Raw genomic sequence first — 21286 nt, 5'->3', positions numbered from 1 at the left:
ATAGTAGTATGTAACCTTTTGAGTAAAAGGAGGAGGAAATAAGAATATATATAATTGAATTAGCTATTTGCATAAAGCCTGGAAGAATAAATAGAAATTAGTAACAATAATTACACAGGGAGAATATGGGAGAAGGAGTTAGATGGGGATGGGTAGGAGCAAGACTTCTCAGGGTGCACATTGTTAAAAACAGCATTTTAATATTTGAACCATGTAAATAAATACATTCCCTATTCAAAAAATTATAAGTTAATTAAATTTGAAAAACAAAGATGGAAAGAAATTGGTGATTTGGTTAACTTACGATCAAAAAAATTTATTGGACTACAGTGTAAGCCTTTCCTCTGAGTGATATTTAAAGGAATACCTAAATTATAACAATACTAATCATTGCATGCAGCATCAATTATCACAAATGTAATCACAGTTATCTACGTTTGTACCAAATTTCAAAGCAATCTATTAAAACTAGAGAAGTCTTGCACTTTGGAAACTCATGTACTATGTAGCAAAACGTACACCATTCACCTTGTTCAAGATACAGTTGCACTTTATATGTTAATAAGAAGTCAGCAAGAAGAGTAAACACTTGTGACAGGCAGTAAATACTTCTGACAATGTAGATAAAGGTTTTAACAGCCACCTCAATGCAGGTCAGGCTGGGATTATGCTAAAACTGGAAGGCTTTGAGGCAGTAAGCAGCAGCCTTCAATCCATTCAAAGAATGAAAGCATAAGAGGAAAGGCCACTTCCAATATCTGCCACATTCTCTTCTTAATAGAACAAAATAGGACATGGGAACCATCTTGCTTCCAACTTTGGGGTGGCTGGGAGTTCTGTTTAGGACCAGAAGGAGAAGAAAGAAAAGTCTAGATTTAGCACCTCCTTAACGTAAGTGAAAGCAGCTCATTTTTAAAATATTTTAAGAACTTCATTAGTAAAATGAAAGGTGAGACAAAAGGTCTATAATACTGTTAAAGGCTGCCCCAGCTGCCTAGGAGCAGGGTCAGATAAGCCTGGCAATGACTTCTAGAGAATCACAACCTAAGTCACAGCCACAGCACTCAGAGAAATCCGAGCACTTACATAGAAACTGTGCCAAAAAGTGAAGGGCTCCTGTTACAAGCATACGTTTTAGTGCTTATTACAGGAGACTGCTCTAAGTAGGATCTTTGTTCTTGTATCTAAGATCTAGTTGGGTAAAAAATATTTATATGGGGGACGGTTTAATCTGATAAAAGCGGTATTTTATATTTCTGGGAACCTTTAAAGACACGCTCACAAAAAGAAAAACAAGCTGGTGAGTTTAAAAACAAGAATCCAATCCTGTGGCAACATAAGCAGACAATTTACCCAGACCTCTCCTTTAAGCTCAAGACCTATGTAAACAACTAGACAATGCCAATTGTCCCCCATATACCTCAAATTCTAACCCCTCCGCAAAACCCTGCTATTCCTTAGGTGTAATGCTGCTAAACCATCCAACTGTTCAAGCCAGAATCCTATAACCCAACACTTTAACCCTTCCCTGCCACTCCCCACCTCTCCAATCACAGAATTATAAACATCTGTTGAATCCTTTTACTTCTGTTTCCACTCCTAGCGCCCTAGAGTTCCAGCCACCATCATCTCTTTTCTGGAATACTCTAACACTCTCCAACCTGGACTCTATCTTGACTTTTACAATCCATGCATCTAGGCTTTCACTTTTATTAGTGTAAGCTGCTCATAATATTCCCTTATGAGTTTTTAAATATCTGCTATATTGGTAGGTATGCCCTCTTTTTGTTCCTGATAATAATTAATAAATAAATATGTATGTCTTCTCTGTTCTAATGTGATTTTGCCAGAAACTTGTCCTTTTTTACACATCTTTTCAAATATCCAGCTTAAGGTTTTATTGATCAGCTCTTTTTTTTTTCTATTTAATTCCTACCCTTCCTTTTTATTTCATTTCTTCCAGTGCCTATGAGTTTACTCTGTTCCTTTTCTAATTCCTTGGGGTAAATAATCTTTTTTTTTTTTTCTTTCTTGTTTTTTTACTAAATGAATGTGCAACTGTAAATTATGACTGCATGTCCTGCTTTATCTATGTCTATAGCATCGACATAAATACTGTGTAATTTTCATCGTAATTTCCCCTTTAACTAATAAGTAATTAGCGGTTCTTAGCTTCCAAAAGTATGGCACTTTGCCAAGACAGAGTAGCTGAGCCAGTTTTACCCTTCCCCCTGAAAAACCTAAAAAAATAAAACATTAAACAATGGTTTTTAGACACTAATCATCAAGCAGTACATTAAAGTGATTCCTGAAAATAGAAAAACAAAACCCTACAGAGCTCTACAACTGTCCCAGCTTATAGCCTAGAGATAATTCCAGGCCTCAGTGCAGTGGGGGGAACCCAGATGGAGTCTGAGGGTCTCCCTGAGTTGAGGAGATGGAGCTGGGAAATCCCCAACAGGGGAAATCCACAGCAGCTAGAATTCATAGGACAGAGTACCAGAGATGAGAGAACTGCACAGAGAGAAAGCATCAGAGATCTGCAGAGTCCACCTCCATCTCAAGTTTTCAGCTCAGTACTGATTCTCCATATGATTGAGAGGCCTAGAACAGAATTCCAGAAAGGAGTAGAGAGAACAATTCCTAAAGCTCATTAAGGGCCAGGCATAGTTCATGTTCCCACCAGCCAGAGTAGAAAACCTTCATAATTTAAGAGGCAATGGGTAAGGGTACTCAGAGGGATAGTATTGGGAAAAATTAGCCCTAAGCTACAGGTTGCTCTGTTTCCACCTAACTAAGCTTAAAACAAACCTCAAAAGGATCTGTTTCCAAAGCAACTTCGCTGCACTACAGAACAAAGCTCAAGAATACTAATAAGAATATAAAAATATCCAGCACACGAGGTAAAATTGACAATATCTATAACTCAATAAAAATTAAGGAGCATGTAAAGAAGTTGGAAAATACAACCCATAAAATGAGAAGGACAATTAATCAAGGAAAACAAAGCCAAAAATAGAACTAGCAGACCAGGACATTAAAATAATAAATATTTTATTAGGACAATAAAACAAAGGACAAAAATAATAAAAATATTATAACTATATTCCATATGTTCAAAAAAGTAAAGATTGAGCAAGTTTAGCAGAAACACAGAACATGAAAAAGACCCAAATCATACAATAGGTGAAAACTAAAATAACTGAGATAAAAAATACACTGGATAGGATAACAGCAGATTAGATAACACAGAGAAAAAGACTAGTGAACTAGAAAAAACAGCAAATATAAACTATGCAAAATGAAAGAGAGAGAGAAAAAAGACTGGAATAAAATGAACAGAGCATCAGTTAGCTGTGGGACAACTTCAAGCAGCCTAATAAAGAGGTAACCAGAAAATTTTTTTGAATTAATGGTCAAAATTTTTCCGAATTTGATGAAAACTATAACCCCACAGTTCCAAGAAACTTTCATGAACTTCCAGCACAAGAAAAATGCAGAAAAACATTAAAGTACATCATAACCAAACTGCTTAAAACAATGATAAAGAGAAAAATACTAAAAGCAAGAAGGAAAAAAGACACATTAGTACAGAGAAACAAAGATAAGAATAAAAGACTTCTGGTTGGAAATGATGCAAGCCAGAATATAGTGCAGCAACATTTTAAAGTACTAAAGCAAGAGAAAAGTCAACCTTGAATTACATACCTGATTAAAAAAAAATCTTTCAAAATAAAGGCAAAACAAAGACTTCGTTACACACACAAAAGCTGAGAAAATTCATCACTATCAGACTACACTACAAGAGATACTAAAAGGAATCCCTCAAATAGAAGGAAAATGATTCCTGACAAAAATATGTATTGCTACGATGGACTAAAGAACACCAGAAATGGTAAATATAAAAGATTTCTTATTCTTCAAATATCTTTAAAAGATAAATGATTAAAACAAAAATAATAAGAGCACATTGCAGGGCTTATAACATGTACAAGTAAAATATATGACAACAGCAGCACAAAGGACAGAAGGGGATGAAGAGAAGTACTGCTGTTAGGTCCTTACGGTACATATGAAGTGGCATAAAATTACTTGAAAGTTGACAGTGATAAATTAAAGACGTAGACTATAAGCCCTAAAGCAACCACTAAAAATAAAAAAGAGAGGTATAGTTGATAAATGAATAAATGAGATAAAATGGAATCATAAAAAAAATACTCAATTCAAAAGAAGGTAGGAAAAGAGGAAAAAGGGAAACAAAGAACAGATGGGACAAATGGAAAACAAAGAGCAAGATGACAGATTTATACCAAACCATATCAATAACACAATGTAAATGGTCTAGACACCCCCATTTAAATGATAGATATTGTCAGATTGGATTAAAGGGAAAAAAAGAAGCAAGCCCCAACTATATGCTGCCTACAAAAACTACATATTAAAAATAAAAACACAGGGTGGGGCACAAGGGGTGAAGGGAGACATGTATATGGTGATTGACAAACAAAATTGTACAACCAGAATTTCACAATGTTATAAACTATTAAGACATCAATAATAAATAAGTAAATAAATAAATACATAAATAATAAATAAATAAAAACACAGGGGCTGGCCCAGTGGCATAGCAGTTAAGTGCGCACACTCCGCTTCGGCAGCCCGGGGTTCACAGGTTCAGATCCTGGATGCACCGATGCACTGCTTGTCAAGCCACGCTAAGGCGGCGTCCCATATAAAGCAGAGGAAGATGGGCACGGATGTTAGCCCAGGGCCAATCTTCCTCAGCAAAAAGAGGAGGATTGGCAACGGATGTTAGCTCAGGGCTAATCTTCCTCACATACACACAAAAATAATAAAAAAATAAAATAAAAACACAAATAGGTTAAAAAGGAAAAGGAAAAAATATAACAAGATACACTAATCAAAAGAAAGCTAAAGTAGCTCTATTAATATTAGACAAAGTAGATTTCAGAACAAAGAATATAACCAGGGATAAAAGTAGTCATTTCATAATGATAAAAGAGTCAATTAAACCATTAAGAGGACATAACATCCTAAACGTTTATGCATTGAAAAAGAGAGCTTCAAAATACACAAAGCAAAACCTGGTAGAATCCCAAGAAGAAACAGGCAAGTCCACAATTACATTCAGAGACTTCAACCTTCTCTCAGTAATTGATACAAGCAGAAAGAAAATCTGTAAATAGAGAAGACTTTAACACCACCATCAACTTGACCTAACTGACATTTATAAAGCACTCCACTCAAAAACCACACAAAACACATTCTTTTCCAGAGCACACAGAATATTTACCAAGATAAATCCTATTCTCAGCCATAAAATATGTCTGAATAAATTTGAAAGATTTCAAATCATAAAAAGTATGTTCTCTTAGAAATCAATAACAGACTGATCTCTGGAAAATCCCAGAACATTTGGAAACTAAATAACACACTTCTAAACAACCAATGTATAAAGAAGAAATCAATAAGGAAATTAGAAAGTATTTCTAAATGAATGAAAATGAAAACAAAACATCAAAATTAGTGAGATGCAGCTAAAATAGTACATAGAAGGGAATTTATAGCACCAAATGCCAATTAGAGTAGAAAGGAAGGAAGGAAGACAGCAAGACAGAAAGATCTTCAGTTTCCATCCTAAGAAACTAAATAAAGTAGGGCAAATGAAACCCCAAAAAAGCAGAAGGAAAATAAGATCAGAGAGAAAGCCAATGAAATAGAACAGAAAAACAACAGAGAAAAATCCATGAACCCAAAATTTGGTTCTTTGAGAACATCAATAAAATTGAAGCTCTGTTCTCTCTGAGAAGATAAACCTCTAGAGAAACTGATCAGGAAAAAAAGAGAGCAGACACAAATTTACCACTATCAGAGAGTAGAGAGATGACATCATTACAGATTCTACAGACATTAAAAGGATAATGAGGGAATAGTCTGAATAATTTTATGCCATTAAATTTCAACCCGGATGAAATACATCCCCTGAAAGAAACAAACTACCAAAGTTCATTATAGAAGAAATGGATAACCTCAACAGCCTTATATCTATGAAAGAAACTCAATCTGTAGTTTAAAAATATCCCACAAAGAAGCCTCTAGGCCCAGATGGCTTCACTGGTGAATTCTACCAAACACTGAAGGAAGAAGTAATACCAAGGCTACACAAACTCTTCCAGAAAATTGAAAAGAATACTCAGTGGCTGCCTGGGGCTAAGGTAAGAACAAGATCAAAGGCACATAAAGGAACATTTAGGGGTGATGGAAGCCTCCTAAACTAGACCGTAGAGATGGTTGCACAACCATACAAATTTATTAGAAAACAAACTTTAATACAGTCCTGGGTAATTTTTATGGTTTATAAACTATACCTCAACAAAGCTGAAAAAACTATTCAAAAAAATACTTAGGGAAGAAATCATAAGAGATAACCGTAGTGACCTTGAATTTGGCAAATATTTCTTAAACACAAAAAAAGAGCATGAATAAGAATCATGAATGAATAAATAAATTGTGTTACATTCCTACAATGGAACACTACTTACCAATAAGAAGGAATAAACTACTGATACACTGAACATGGAGGAATCTTACAATAAATAAGGAAAAGAAGCCAGACAGAATAGTACGTACTGTATGATTCCATGTATATAAAATTCTAGAAAGTGCAAACTAACAGAAAGCAGATTAGTGGTTATCTTGGGACCAGTTAAGGGTAAGAAAGAAGATTATATGGAGGCACAAAGAAACTTTTGAGGATTATGGATATGTTTATTTTGATTGCTGTGATGGTTTCATAGGCATATACATATGTCAAAACTTACCAAATCATACAATTTAAATATGTGGTTTATTATATGTCAGTTACACCTCCACAAAGCACTTTTTAAACGGAAAAAAAAAACTTAAAGGTCATTTCCACACTGTAACTTTTCTTGGCATCCTCAAGTAGACTCTGTAGTCATACCACATCACAGAATTTAAAATATACTTCTAAAATAAAACCACACTGTTATTATGCTTATTTGTATGTCTGTCTTCCCTGTTGAGGCTGTCAGCTCCCAGACTGTCTTATTTATATTTTTATACTTGGGACCTAGTAGAGTAGTGCTTATACATAATAAGTGCTCGATACATGCCCGATTAATTGAATTTCTGCTTAAATTTTAAAAATCAAATGCAGAGTCTTGAGTAAATGCAACTGAAGGTTTGCAAAAAGGTACTTGATGGGAATATGAAAGGGAGTCAAAGATGAACAATACTGCTGAACCTCAATAAAGATCCACTTGCAGCTGGATTAGATGTTTCGGTATAAACACTTAGCCAGTTTGTGAGTTTCTCCAGAAAAGTTTAGTGTGCGGAGAGCAGAAATTAGAAGAAAAAATAAAACACAGCAGATACTGAGATTAAACAGAGTTAAAAACTAAAGACACGGTAATTTAACACTGTGGATAGAAACAGACTAAAAATAATTATCCGGATTCTACATGAAATCGCTGGTTATGTTAGAGTCTGTATAAATGCCTATTTACCTAGTAAATGTAAAGACAGACCTCTGATTCACAGACACTAAGATAAAGACAGTGTGGTTAGGGGAAGAAATAGCTTTAAGAGGGTCAATAGTGCTTAAGCAGATAGTTTCTAAGTGCTAATTCCAACAATGCACTGAAAATAGCAGAAAGGTGTTTCTACTATTAAAGACACTTTGAAAAACTTCTCTCCACAAACCTGAAACACAAAATGCCGCACGTGCTTATGTCCAACATTCAATTTTTCGATATTCTTTAGGTTTTTCTGATTACATCAGAGAAATAACTTTGGCTAATCTCTTTTTGGTTTCTATTACACCTAGGTCTGGTGGGAGGACACAGTAAATTTAGAATATTGGAGGAGGGGCTGCTAATCTGTGCTTTAACAAGAAGGCTGATGTCCAGTTCAGAAAGAGGCCACTGAATCATTTAAGTAAAAGAGGCAAAAGAACCCTAGATGGACTGGCAGGATATATACCACCCATAGCCAGTATCAAGAATTCTGAGTTCCCCGTATTCATGCAACAGCCTACACCCACTGTAATAACTTAAGAAAGAACTTCACAATTCTAGAAAATTAAGAGTAATATAATCATAACAAAGCAACTAGTAACACTGAAAAAAATCTTAGAATTTTTTGTAAAGCTTTGTATATATATAAATTTTGGTCCGGTGCCCACACATCATAATTAACAAACTCTACTGAAAATCATTATAGTCATTTAGTTCTAACAGCCAAAAATCTTACTACACGATTTTGGAACAAACACACAGTGTGTGAAGAAAAATAGAATTTGTCTTCAAGAGACAAATGTTAATTTACTTACAATGAAAATGATATTTAAAGGATTATTTTTAACAAAGGCCTTTGAAGATCATAACTAGTACTTTTAATAATATGAAATGCAAACACCTTTTTTTAACTTTTGACAAGCTTTCTAGCTTCTCAAAAATGAAAAACTCTTACTTTAGAAATTATACTAAAATGTATAGAATAGCCACTTGAAATACATAAAAGGCTATGTGGTATAATGACAGTAAAGGTTCATATATATCATAGTTATTGATACTGATGTTCTAACACTGCTTTTCTATATTATTTTTTCATTCACATGAAATATGTCCACACTATATAATCTACATAGACATTAAGTAAACCTTTTAGAAATGTGTTTAAAACAAAAGATTTTGATGTCGTTACACCGTTTTACTTAAAGTTGTAGGTAAATGGACAGAACCCAATGTCTTCTTAAACACAGGACAGTAATTAAACAGTAATTTTTTAAAGCAAGATATACTCCGTATAATTTTATGCTTTAAACTGAGAATGGATGTCCTGAGAGGACTAGGCAATGGACATCTGAGAAGAAAGTCATCTTGACCACTATTTTTAGTTAAAGCTGTTATTTGAGATTCAATTTGAAGGCAGAGTACAGAGAGATAACCAGTAAGTTTGACTCCCTTACTTCTGGTATAAATGCAAATGTTGTGCCTACATTTTTCCTACTTAAGTTATACTATATAAAGTTGTGGTGCATATTCCAGATTGAGCATATCAATTTACATTCTCTTTCTAAAAAGTGACTTCATTTCATTATGTAAAGATGAGGAAAGAGAATGGTGTATGATTTCAGTGTCTCAGTCAGTTATTAAATATTTATTGGGAGCCAAATACATGCCAGGTATGGTGCTGGGTGTTGGGACACAAAGCTATTGTTAGCTTATGCTTAATGTCTTTGTTATATGGTAAAACTGTAACGTTAGAATTCTGTAAGTCCATTCCCCTGGAAGACCACACGAGATTAATGAGAAAGGGGATGGAACTAGTGAACTTTTATCTGGCAAGGCCTTCTTCATTCATTCAGTTCTGGGTATGTCAAGTATCTCTGCTCTACACATGAACACAGAAGTCTTCCAGAGTTGAAAAAACAGTTCCAAGAGAAAGAACAACTGGGATTACTAGCACTGGAAAAATCTGCAGGTCTGCACATAGAGAAATGTAATGCGTTCAGATCCCAAAGTTACTGGCTAATTTACATGATGGCTAATAGGAGGAGTTTTAAATGCTTGACAGCACTGAATGCCTTATGGCACTGTAGAGTTCACAGAGAACTTTCACATTATTTCATTTTAGTTTTCCTGACCTTATAATTTTAACAGGGAAGGAACTGAGTGAGGGTAAACCAGGCTTTTAACAGCAGGCTAGCCTTGCATTTCCCGAAGTGTGTTCTGTGGAATTGGGATATTAGAGTCACCAGGTAAAAACATACAAATAAATTTGTTTAGGTTTACAATCAATTAATTTAGGAAAATAACTAACCAAAGTTAAAAAGGACATCTATTATAGGATTTTGCTCAGAGTCCTGTATATGAGCCCTCTATTTGCTCAGAGTATATACATGCTAATATATAATGTGAATCTCCAAGTGGAGGAGGGAATAGTAGCATTTCCCAAACTCATCTGATCACAGAATCCTTTAATCCTCTAATTAAGGATCACTTTAAGGATCTAATGTTCCAGAAAACAAGCTTTTTGGGAAACTGCACTAAGGTACTGAACAAGACAAGAAGAATCACGTCAGATTCTGCCTCCAGAGGCAAAATCAACTGACAGCCAAAAGGTCAAGGACCTGGAAAAAAGACCACAAAATAGCTCTAGAAGAGGCCAAAATGTCCACCACATCCAGCTGCAGAGTCACTGCCATCCCCACTCAGCTAAACATTGACCAGCTAAGTGTAGCAATTAATGTCTTCCTCCAAATATTTACTGAGCTTCTCCTGTGTTCCAGGGACTATACTAGAAACTGGAGGTGTAACAATGAATAGGATAGAGAAGGTCCTTGGTCCCACAAAGCTTACTCTCCAGTTGGGGGAAATAAACACAAGAAAATATCAGATTGACCAGTGCTATGTAGGAGGAAAAACAAACAAAAACTTGGATGATGTGACAGAGAGAATATGATTGAGACAGGCTGATATTAAAATAAAAATAAACAGGGGCCAGCCCGCTGGCATAGTGGTTAAATTCCCGTGCTCCACTTCAGTGTCCCGGAGTTCGCTGGCTCGGATCCCAAGGGCGGACCGAAGCACCACTTGTCAAGCCATGCTGTGGCGGTGGCCCATATAAAGTAGAGGAAGACAGGCATGTATGTTAGCCCAGGGCCAATCTTCCTCAGCAAAAAGAGGAGGATTGGCAACAGACATTAGCTCAGGGCTAATCTTCCTCACACACGCACACAAAAAAACAAATAAATGAAACTCTAGAAACACTTTAGAAGGGCTTTCCTAAACAGTCATGAATACAGGCTCAAATTTACATAACAACAAAGAACAGGAACAAATACTATTACAATAATAGTTAACATTTATGGAGTACTTAGTATATGCAGGGTACTATACTAAGATTTAAATGCTTTATTATTTTAAACCTCACAATAACCTTTTGTGATAAGTACTAGTAATCATTTTCATCTTACAAATGAATCTGAAGCATAGAGAAGTTAAATTAGGTGTCCAAGGTTACAAAGCTAAAAAACTAGTAGAGCTTAAATTCAAATCCGGCAATCTAGTTCAACAGGCTAAACTTCTAAGTATCTGGCCATCTAACCAAGTACTATCTAGTTGGCAGATACTAAACTGCCATTTCAATAATTTTTAAGATTTCTTGCATCTTCTCATTGTCTATTACATGTAACTAACTTCTGTCTACCTTCCTGAAGTTATCAGCAGGGAGACCCAACAAAGGATTATATGTTTTTTTCCTTAGCAAAAGTAGAACCTACATCCAGATGTTTAGTTTTACCCAGGATATAAAGAAATTCATCAAACAGCATACAGCAGCAGTGAAAGAGCCAAGCTAAACTCCTCTGACCAGAAGAAAATGACAGAAGTAACCAAGTTCCAACACAAACTAAAGAGGACTTAGCAAGAGACGAGAAAACTATAGCCCTGAGTGGTTAAGTAACTGACCCACAGTCATTTATCTAAGTAATGAGGGAGCTAGGAGTAGATCCAAGGTTCTCTTGAATGTCTCCACCATTATCTTCACGCCCTGGGGATGGGGATCAGATCAGGGCAGAAGGCTGGACATCCAGTACAGCCTGGAGGATGGCCTGGATACAGTCAGTGGCCAGATACTGGTATTGGTGAGAAAAACAAGCATTATCACAAAATATCTGAAACCAAAGACTAACAGCCAAAAATGGATCATAGCCAGTCACTACAAAGACTGGGATTAACTGTGAGAATCCATTTGCTGTACCTGGAACAGCCAACATGGTAGAGGCACAGATTCCAGGAATAGGGACTAAGTGGAAGAAAACGCAATCAGAAAAAGTCACCAAAAAGGCAAGACCAGGTGCCACACTGTGCCACGAGACAAAGGAGTCTGCTCACGATTGTCTTTCTCAGAGCTACCAGGAGAGTTCTTGGACTATAAGACATCCAGGATCCACCTTATATGTGCCAAGTAAGAAGTGAGACCACTTTGCCACTCATGGAGGGGCAGGGAGGGAGGCCTTAATCTCTTGCTTCTTACAGAGAATACACAAGATTCTGATATATTCCCAAAGTACCTTATCCCTTTCCTCCTCATTGTCAGTCTCTACACCTTTAAGAAACAGCACACGCAGTTATTCAGATTCTCATTATACTTTTCCAAGGTGACTCCAAAAGAAGAGTAGCTCAAGGAGCATCTGCTGGCCGAACAACGTGAATATCATGGTCAGCATTAAAACATTCTGCCACAGTTAAACATGATTTTGTTCCTCTCTGTCTTGATACTTTTACAACAAGCAACATGTTCCTCCTCATCTTTACAGAAACAGCTAAGTCTGGAAACCAGAAACATACCCAACAACCTCTCCATCAAAAGCCAAAGACGAGAAGCAAAGAAGGGCAACAATCTTCCCTAAAGGTTAGTGTTCCCAGATTGCAGGAAAAAAAAATCCTACTCTTAACGTTAATATCTTACTGCCAAATCCTAGTGTGTGGGAATTTTAGAATTTTACATTAAAATCTTCTATTAAATAGTTTTTAGATACCATTCTGCAGGGAAATAAGAGGCAAACAGCAATTCAAAAACACCTTAACTTACAATACTGTTAGGCAGATTTTTCAGAATAAATAAGTTTTCTTAAGAAAATGTTTCAGTAATGTTTTTGAGAAACTGCCCCCACATCCCACCTCCACTGCCACCTGTTTGCAGATTTCTATTTCCTACCCTGCCTACTGTGCCTCAATTCTTTTAAGAGTTTGTACCAATCTGATACACACTGAACCTTGTATAAAAACCAAATATTATGTAAATGGTAATTCATTACATAAATTGTAATTCATTTATCCAAAATTAAGCCACCAAATTCAAAGAGAATCATAACTGCTGTCACCAATAATTTCTGGAAGAACTAAGAAGTTCAAGAGGCTATAAGCAATTCTACGAGCCAGGTGCAATGGCCTACAACCTGGGTATGGTTCACAACCAGATTTTCTTTTCTGTAAAATGACAGCCTCTACTCATAAACTCCAAACTCCTTCTAGGAAGTGAGGTGCTTTTTAAAAGTTACAATTCTCTAACAGTTCCAAATATATGACCATCATTTTAAAAGCATCTAGCCCAACTGAACAAGCATCAGAATTAATGATTAAATGGGCCAGCCCCGTGGTTTAGCAGTTAAGTGCACGTGCTCCGCTGCTGGCGGCCCGGGTTCAGATCCCGGGTGCGCACCGACGCACTGCTTCTCAAGGCCGCGTCCCACATACAGCAACTAGAAGGATGTGCAGCTATGACATACAACTATCTACTGGGGCTTTGGGGGAAAAATAAATAAATAAATAAAATTATAAAAAACAAAAAGAATTAATGATTAAAGTTCCCTTCAAATTTCCTTTTTCTTTTTTTTGAAGGAAGATGGGTCCTGAGCTAACATCTATTGCCAATCTTCCTCCTTTTTTTTTTCCTCCCCAAAGCCCCAGTAGATAGTTGTATGTCATAGTTGTACATCCATCTAGTTGCTCTACGTGGGACACCACCTCAGCATGGCTTGAGGAGTGGTGAGCAGGTCTGCGCCCAGGATCTGAACCAGCAACCCCAGGCTGCCAAAGCAGAGAGTGTGAACTTAAACGTTATGCCACTGGGCTGGCCCCTCCTTCAAATTTTCTATGCTAACTGATGCGACTTTGCTTAAGCAGCAGGAGAAATTTAACATGCTCCTCACTAAAGAAATGGGAATTTTCAGTGCACAAAAAAAGGGCTCTTGGGGCCGGCCTGGTGGCACAAGCAGTTGGGCGTGCATGCTCCGCTGTGGAGGCCCGGGGTTTGCCAGTTCAGATCCCGGGCGCGCACCGACACACTGCTTGGCAAGCCATGCTGTGGTGGCGTCCCATATAAAGTGGAGGAAGATGGGCACGGATGTTAGCCCAGGGCCAGTCTTCCTCAGCAAAAAAAGAGGAGGATTGGCAGATGTTAGCACAGGGCTGATCTCCTCACAAAAAAAAGAGCTCTTCCTAGGGCTGGCCCATGGCGTAGCAGTTCAGTGCGTGCGCTCTGCTGCTGGCGGCCCGGGTTCGGATTCCGGGCGCACACTGACACGCTGCTAGTCAGGCCATGCTGTGGCGGGCATCCCACATAAAGTGGAGGAAGACGGGCACGGATGTTAGCTCAAGGCCAGTCCTCCTCAGCAAAAAGAGAGAGATTGGCATGCATGTGAGCTCAGGGCTGATCCTCCTCACACACACAAAAAGAGCTCTTCCCTTTGCCTCTACTGGTAGACAAGTAATAAAACAGAATCTAGCTTCAGCTTAATTATGACTTAGTTGAAACAGGTTTAAGGGATTAAACACCTTTAAAACTGAGTGGGAGAAAAGGAGACAGCTAGTAAAGAAGAGAAAGGAAAATGGAATTACAGTGAAAACGAGGCAATTATGTGCATTATTTCAATGAGGACTAACCAAACTAAACCACATTCTGATAGTTTCTAACGGTTTTTCTGTCTCTCGAATCCTTATAAGTTAATAATGCTCGACAATAATAGCCACCTTTGGTGTCCACTAATAGCAGTAATATAAAAAGAGAATTATAAATCAACATCTGGAAGAATAAATTCCGTCTATCACTATCTTGTCTCTGATTTTAAGACTCAAATTTAAGTCAGACTGGTGGTACAACTCACCGAATCGTACGCTTTAAATGGGTGAATTGTATGGTATGTGAAATATATCTCAATAGAACTGTCAAAAAATTTTTAAGTTAGATGCTGGGCAGGGGGTACTGCAGTGTTTGAAAACAAAGCTCCAGAATAACTAAGCTTTTTATATAAGCTGACCAACGAAACCAAATGCTCAACAGGCTCTGGTGAAATAGAATACATTAGATGTTTCTGGCATGTTAATAAAGAAATTCTTTCAGCTGATCTGGTTCTTGACTTGATCAGCAGCCAGCTAAACGCCTTTGCTAAGTGCAATTCTGACCCACTCCTTTCCCCTCCTGTGCAAGAGACATATGTGAAGAGGGTGAGAACCACATGCTTCTACCAGAAGGAAAAAATAATCTTCTGGCAATCATGGTGGGGTGGTTTAGGGGGGGGAAAAAAAAAGCTGTCCATGTTTTATTCCGGAACATTTTCAAAAGCATAAACTACTTACCTCACAAGGAATCTCCACAATTAACCAGAAGAAAACAAACCTTCTCCTTTAGTAAGCATACAGTTCCATTTCTGCATGGTTGCCTTTTTAAAGAAATTCATTCTTTTCTAACTACTGTCTCATGTCCAGGGGGATACCCTGGGGATTTTTCTGATATCACTAAATCACTTCCAGCCCTCCCTCCTTGACAAAAAATAATTCTTTTTTAAAAATTAGAAACCAACACGACAGATGCATAGCTCTGTGTTTTCACACACCTACTTTTGGCAGTGTAGCCAAATGCATGGACTCCACAGGCCGATTGTCTGGGTTCAACTGCTGCTCTGCCATTTACTGGCTGGGAACCCTTGGGCAAGTCACTAAAACTCTCTGAAAACTTGTAAAACTCTTTAAAAACTTGTAAAATAGAGTTGTGACAATTCCTAAAAAGCTATATAGATATACTAAGACTGAATAAATACATAAATGGATGGCGGATGGTGGGAGCCAGGTTTCTCACTACACGAGAAGGAGGCTACAGATAAACAGTGGGGGAAGGCGAGAATGAACCACGTACTGGATTACATTCAGAGACATCAGTATAAATTCATGTTTAGCTTAAAATGGATAGTTGGATAGATACAGAAATAATTATAGATAGGTATGTATGCATGGGTTAGTAATATATACGTACATATATTTCCTAGCTCTATCTACTGAGAGGGCCTAAAACTAATGACATACCAGTAACAACAAGCACACTCAGAGCCCATATCTTGGTGTCTTATACTGTTCTCCTATAAAGGGAACCAGGGATCCTTGGAGAAATAGCTGATTACAAGGGTGGGGCAGGGAATATACATGAGTCTGAGCCATCTTACATTGCCAAAAAGTAAGAAACTGTTAAAAACAAAATGAGGGGGACATATCAAAAGGACACAGGAGACAACCAAAAAGAGTTCTCGATGGCTAAACTGGAACAATTTAAGCAATTTGGGTATTGGATTATAACTCAGAGTACAAAATAAATATCCATAAATCCATATTGATATTAAAAACTGCAGGGTAAAGATACAAATCTCCATACAGAAGGATTCCAAGTACTTTATGTAGCTACTCCCTCCCTCAAAAAGATGAAGCTTAACTCTTCTCCCCCTAAGTGTAGGCTGTATTTAGTGATTTGCTTTCAGAAAGCACAACATGGAAAGGTGGGGAAAAGTGACTTTATAATAGAAAAACGTAGAAAACATTACCACAGCCAGGTGATCAAAGTTAATATCACCAATGATAAGTCATGCTAGTATCATGGATACTTCATCCTCCCCCAAATCCATAACCCACTCTAACCACGAGAAAGACATCAGACAAACTTAAATTGAGAAACACACTACAAAATACCTGATCAGCCCTCCTCAAAACTGTTAAGGTCATCAAAAAAACAACAAAGTCTGTGAAACCGTCAGAGACCAGAAAATTGTGCTTAAAGGGACATGATGATAAAATGGCATGTGGTATCCTGGATGAGATCATGGCACAGAAAAGAGACATTGGGGGAAACTAGTGAAATCCAAATAAATTGTGGAGTTTAGTTCATAGTGATGCACCAGTGTTGGTTCCTTAGTCGTGACACATGTACCATGGTAATGTAAGATGGTAACAAAAGGAGAAACTGGGTGAGGAGTACACAGAACATCCCTACTATCTTTGTAACTTTTTATAAATCTAAAAATAGTCTAAACGTTGTTTTAAAATAAAGTTTATTTTGTTAAATCTTAATTAAAATTTTTTAAATAATTTTTTAAACGTCATAAATTTTAAAAGATGAGTTTAAATCTTGGCCAAATAAACAAAAAGGTATCTGTCTCCCAAAATAGCTGATTGCATTTTTGCAAACAATGTTGCTAAAAATACTAGATCCCTTTACTGTCATATAAAATAGGGTTGGTTTCCAGACTTTTCTAAAACCCATTAAAATAAGTTAAATTATATTTTAAAAATACTTTGTCTAAAAATCTTGTTATAAAACATAGTCTGATTTAAATTTCATCTTTTATATGATCAATTCTTATAAAAGCAATATAGGTTATGCTATAGAAATGTTCTTTAAATTTTAATGCAAATATTGCATTATAGCATGATAGAAACAGCTAAAGAAATCTCAACACAAACAATACAAACCTACTGTAAAAATAGCAACTCTGCCCAGTAATTAACAGGAACCTTAAATTTTGGTTTTTGAAAGAAAAAAAAAAGTTTGTCAAACCTCATGTAACCACAGTTTACTGAAGGAAAAAAATCTGTGTTCCAAATCAAAACATCTTACATGATTAGCAGACTCCAGGAGCGTTAGCGAATCAACATCATAGCACTAACCAGAGACATGAGACCCCAAAAGAAAAATGTCAACATAATGACTACGAAATTAAAAAATGACAATGACTGACTTATTACTGTTCAAACTGAATGACATTCAAAAATGAAAACATTAACCGTGGGTGTGGGCAGTTTCTGCAAAAGGCCTTATAGTCTCTACTCAATCCTCTTTGAAGGTTTGAGGTTTTAGTTTTTACCGAAGGGAGAAAGGGTGGTGGAACACCGGGTGAAGATAGACGCAGCAAGGAATAGAGAAGGGAAAGATGAACAAGTCTTAATAATGACATTGTCCATCTGGGTTTCCTATCACTCGGCACCTTCAATGCTTTCTTCCTTCCATCAACTTTGTCACCTCCTAACAATGACATAGAAGGAGAGGAGCATGAACTTTCCCATGTAGGGACAGTGGGAGATGGTAAGTCACCTATTCCTGAGGCACTAAAAGCAATACAGAAATCCAAAAGAGAATTTTAAGGATGCACAGGTGTTGAAAGAAAACTCTGATAACATTTGTGCATAATCTCTCACTATCTCTGTTTACTGCATTATTCTTACCTGTTTCAACTAGAAAATATTCAGTAACTTATAATACCAAACCTTTTCCTCAAGACCATAACTTTCACATACACATGTACTTACAGCATTGATCTTTTATATCATATTTCATTCATTCACTCAAATATCACACCTCAAAAGAAAGACTGGAACCATGAATCTGGAATTCCTTGAAGTCCTTGGATAGCAAAAGTAAGAAGGAAGTTAGATAAGAGCTCTTCTTCCTTTGAAAACTTAGGGCAAAAGATGGCCCTTCTCTTGGCTCCCATCATTGAAGAATTCTTGTTTTCATGTGTGCTGTTTCTTTCTTTACTATATCTCCTCATTGGTCCCTTCCAATCTGCTAGTCTACCACTTCGGGGGTTGGGGGGTGGGGATGGCGAGGGGAATGGCAAGGGGAATGGGATGACACTTTTCTATTTCATTATATTACCTCAATCAATCTGTCTAAAATCCACCTCCACGTCTTCTTTACTCAGGTTTCCCATCTCTCCAGGCCATCTACACCCAAAACTTTCCCTGTCATTAACCTAATTCACATCATTACCATTCACTCTGAAACTGGTACACCATCGTTCAGATAATCTGAAATATCATGCTGAGGATTAACTGTCCACCCTACATCACATCCACTTACCCCCATAGGACTAAGAAGTGGTGCTGCCACCAAGCAGCTCACTATCTACACTTCTGTTGAAACATCTTCAATGGTTCCCTTATTTCTATCATATTTCATTTAGACCCTGAAGACAGTTTCTGAAGACATATTTTGGTCTCACTTACCTCTCTATAGCAAAACATAGTGGCTACAAAGCATGGGCTCTGGAGTTAAGACTGCCTGAATTCAAATCCAGGTTTCACCACGTACTAGTTGTATGACTTTGGGCCTATTCTTGACCTTTCTTTTTGTGCCTCAGTGTCTAAATCTGTAAAATGGAAACAGCAACGTTCTAAGTCTGTGAGGTTTAAAATGAGAATATATAAAGTGCTTTTGTAAAACCATGCCCAGTACACAGTAAGTACTCCATAAATGCTATCTGCTACTATTATAATTATTGTTGTTATTAATATACACTATTTCCCAATACAAATCATTTGACGTAATTTGACATATTTCCTACATGATTCCTTCTTCCTTATTTGTCCCCCTGTCAGGTCTTCATTCTGCAATATTCTCCTCAACTACAATGCCATTCCACTTAACCTATTTAAATCTAAACCACATTTTAAGGCTCAGCTTTCACTGTTTCTTCTAAAAAGCCTTTCCTGGGCCGGCCCCACGGCTTAGCGGTTAAGTGCGCGCGCTCCGCTGCTGGCGGCCCGGGTTCGGATCCTGGGCGCGCACTGAGGCACCGCTTCTCCGGCCATGCTGAGGCCGCGTCCCACATACAGCAACTAGAAGGATGTGTAACTATGACCTACAACTATCTACTGGGGCTTTGGGGGAAAAAGGAGGAGGATTGGCAATAGATGTTAGCTCAGAGCCGGTCTTCCTCAGCAAAAAGAGGAGGATTAGCATGGATGTTAGCTCAGGGCTGATCTTCCTCACACACACACAAAAAAGCCTGTCCTATTTGGCCATGGACTACAATCATTTTCTGATCTTCTGAACTTTTATCAAAAATCACATAATTCAATATATAATCACAAAATGCTCCACATTACTTAATGCTTTAATTAAACTACTTAGCACTATCCCCATATCTAGTCTGCCACCTCCTTAAGAGGGATCACATCCTCTGCATCAGCCACGGTACAAAGCTCAGCAGAGATGCTCATAAATACCCCTGAGGAACACACTAAGAGAAGGATAGGAATGATATGGTACTAGAAGGAAGTAGCAGGATCAAACTCCTCAACAACAGACTACAGAAGATGTCACCATCTTCTCTTATCTTCTGAATCACTTGTAATCAGGATTCTTTGCTAACTATTCCAACCACTCCAGAAAATGGCTCTACAGACAGCAAGTACATCCTCCTAACCAGACTCAAGGGACTCCCATTGTTTACCTTCCCTAGTTCTCTGCTGTATCTGACTCCAAACTACCACTTTTTTTTATTTTTTTGCGAGCAAGATCAGCCCTGAGCTAACATCCATGCCAATCCTCCTCTTTTTTTGCTGAGGAAGACTGGCCCTGGGCTAACATCCGTGCCCATCTTCCTCCACTTTATATGGGACGCCGCCAAAGGACGCCCTGACAAGCAGTGCATCGGTGCGCGCCCGGGGTTCTGAACCCGGGCCGCCAGCAGTGGAGCGCACGCACTTAACCACTACACCACAGGGCCGGCCCCCAAACTACCACTTTTTAATAACCTCAAATTATCTGTGTTTGAACAGAGTTACAGAGGAAAGACCACATAAAGACACTGGGAGAAGGCAGCCATTTATACACCAAGGAGAGAGGATTCAGAAGAAACTAACCGTTCCGACACCTTGATCTCAGACTTCTAGTCTCTGGAACTATGAGAAAATAAACTTCTATTGTTTAAGCCACTCAGTCTGTGATACTTTGTTATGGTAGCCCTAGCAAATTAATACAGGGAACCAAGAAATAGATCTATACAAATATAGTCAACTTATCTTTGACAAAGGAGCAAATGCAATTAAATGGAAAAAGGATGGTTTTTTTCAACAAATGGAACTGGAACTGTACATCCACATGCAAAAAAAGTGAATCTAGACACAGACCTTACACCTCTCACAAAAATTAACTCCAATGGATCACAGACCTAAATGTAAAATGAAAAACTATAAAAGTTCTAGAAGATAAGAGAAAATCTGGCTGACACTGGTTTGGGTTTGGCAATGAGTTTTTAGATATAACACCAAAGGCAGAATCAATGAAAAACTGTTAATTGATAAGCTGGACTTCATTAAATTAAAACCTCTGCTCTGCTAAAGATGCTATTAAGAGAAGGAAAAGACACGCCACAGATTGGGAGAAAACATTTTCAAAATACGTATCTGATAAAGGACTTGTATCCAAAATACACAAAAAACTCTTAAAACTCAACAAGAAAAACAATCCCATTTTTAAGAGGACAGAAAGATCTGAACAGACACCTCACCAAATAAGATGGTAAATACACATATGAAAAGATGCTCAACATCATATGTCACTAGAGAATTGCAAATGAAAACAACGAGATACTAACACACACCTATTAGAATGGCCAAAATCCAAAACA

General features: G+C 37.5%; 1 protein-coding gene across 5 annotated transcripts in view; it reads right to left on the bottom strand.

The window, feature by feature from the left end:
* Positions 1 to 21286, bottom strand: part of MAP4K3 (mitogen-activated protein kinase kinase kinase kinase 3) — a 200282-nt gene that overhangs the window by 162903 nt on the left and 16093 nt on the right. The window lies entirely within an intron of this gene.

The sequence above is a fragment of the Ceratotherium simum genome, chromosome 11 (genome assembly GCF_057802395.1).
Source record: "Ceratotherium simum simum isolate JZ-2026a chromosome 11, ASM5780239v1, whole genome shotgun sequence".
Taxonomy (NCBI): Eukaryota; Metazoa; Chordata; class Mammalia; order Perissodactyla; family Rhinocerotidae; genus Ceratotherium; species Ceratotherium simum.
Note: the sequence above shows the minus strand (reverse complement) of the source record. Positions and strands in the feature narration are given on the sequence as shown.